The sequence below is a fragment of the Carassius gibelio genome, chromosome A7 (assembly GCF_023724105.1).
Source record: "Carassius gibelio isolate Cgi1373 ecotype wild population from Czech Republic chromosome A7, carGib1.2-hapl.c, whole genome shotgun sequence".
Taxonomy (NCBI): domain Eukaryota; kingdom Metazoa; phylum Chordata; class Actinopteri; order Cypriniformes; family Cyprinidae; genus Carassius; species Carassius gibelio.
In genome coordinates, this window is record NC_068377.1 from 8,326,172 (window position 1) to 8,328,543 (window position 2,372).

Sequence of the window (2,372 nt, forward strand, 5' to 3'; positions counted from 1 at the left end):
GATAAAAAACTGATATTGTTCCTTGAGAGATGCAAAGACAGAAATATCAAGCTGAACAAAGACAAATTCAGACTCAGGAAAAGTGAATTACCATGTATTGTACATCTGCTCACATCTGAAGGTCTAAAAGTAGATCCAGAGAAAGTACGGGCCATAAACATAAATACTATGTTTTTCCAGATCACTACTATCACTACCACTCGCAACCCACACATCACACAATGTAGGCAGCACAATATTAACAAACTGCGCACTTTGCCTATATCTGCTAATACACTCCTTTTTTTTCTATTGGTGTCTGGAATAGCCAGTCTGCTGTAAACAAAGCCAATTTCATTACTTCTATTATTAGTCATTCAAAGCTTAATCTCACGGCCCTAAAAGGGACCTGGATCAAACCAGAGGACACTGCTACAATGCAGGACTCTCCAATAATTTCTCATTTCCCCCTCACCCCATTTGGAAGAAGTGGAGGTACTGGTCTGCTCATCTCTAATGATTGGAAATTTAATCCTTTACCATCTTTGGGTATCAACAGCTCCTTTGAATCTCATTCAGCTACTGTTACCTTTACCTACCCTCTTAAAATACATTTTGTAGTTTTCTATCGACCCACAGGACCGCTAGGTAAATTTTTGGATGACTTAGAAGTGTTGCTCTCAACCTTTCCTGAGGATGGTACTCTCCTAGTTATGCTTGGAGATTTCAACATCCACCTAGATAAAACTCTGTATACTGATTTCCACACTCTGCTTGCCTCTTTTGATCTCAACCACTGCTAACTACTGGTGTCAGCTACTGCTACTCAAAAATCCGGCAACCAAATGGACCTTTTTTATTTGTGACACTGCTCTACTGATCATGTTCTGGTTACTCCACTGCACATGTTGGATCACTTCCTCCTTACTCTTAACCTCAAAATGGTCCCTGACACATCACTAACCCTTCCACATGTCATCTTTCGATGTAACCTATGCACACTTTCACCATCCTGGCTATCTGCAATGGTTTCAATTTCACTTCCTTCCCCTAAACTGTTAGAATCTTTTGATACTAACAGTGCTACTGATACTTTCTGCTCCACTCTTACATCTTGTCTAGACACTGTTTGCCCCTTATCTTCCAGGCTATGCTTGTAACACCCCTCCTGCCCCTTGGTTATCTGATGTTCTATGCGAACACTGTTCTAAGCTAAGAGCGGCTGAAAGGGTGTGGCCCAAATCCAAAAATACTACTGACCTTTATGTGTATCAGTCTTCCTTCTCTGCTAATGTCTCCACCGCTAAAATGACATACTACCATAACAAAATTAACAATTTGTCTAGCTCTTTGTCCCCCCCCCCCCCGCTTCATCTCTAATAGCTGACGACTTTGCCAAATTTTTCATCAATACAATTAAACACGTCAGTGCACAATTTTCCACACCACAATCAGTCAAGCTCATATCACCTGAAAACATTCACTCATTTACATCTTTCTCTTCACTCTCTATGTTGCAGAAGTCTCCAAACTCATCCTTTCTAATCACCCTACTACTTGCCCGCTTGATTCTATTCCATCTCATCTCCTTCAAGCCATTTCTCCAGTGTGTGTGTGTTTTGTGTGTGTGTGTGGGTGTGTGTTTGTGTGTAAAGACCTCTAACACTAGCTTGCTCTATTCTTTTTCATTCTGTTTCCTTATTTATTATATTATTTAAAAGCTCATGCTACGCGTGTACTGTGTTAACCTAACTGAGACTTGTTATAGCACTTATATATCATTGCTCTTTTTGTTGTTTTTTATAGCTTCCACTGTCCTCATTTGTAAGTCGCTTTGGATAAAAGCATCTGCTAAATGAATAAATGTAAATGTAAATGTTAATGAGATGCCAAGACCAACTGATGTGAAAGGGGTACAGAGAATTCTAGGCATGGTGAATTATCTGTCTAGATTTTGCAGACATCTTTCAGATCACTGTGAAGTGCTCAGGCAGCTGACACAAAAGGATAGTTTGTGGGACTTGTCTGAGGTGCACGATCAAGCATTCCAGAGTATAAAAGACATCATAACCAGGGCACTTGTACTGCGTTACTACAGCCTCAAAGAACAGTTAGTCCTACAGTGTAATGCATCTGAGACAGGCCTGGGTGTGGCATTGTTGCAGAGTGGAGAGCTTGTTGCTTTTGGTAGCCACGCATTATCACTGACTGAACAGAGTTATGCCCAAATAGAAAAAGAGTGCCTAGCCATAGTGTACGGCATGGAGAAATTCCATCAATACACATATGGACGGAAAGTGTTCGTGCAGTTGGACCACAAGCCTCTTGAGAGTATTGTTAAGAAATCATTGCTGCATGCACCCAAGAGACTTCAAAGGATGTTAATGAGACTC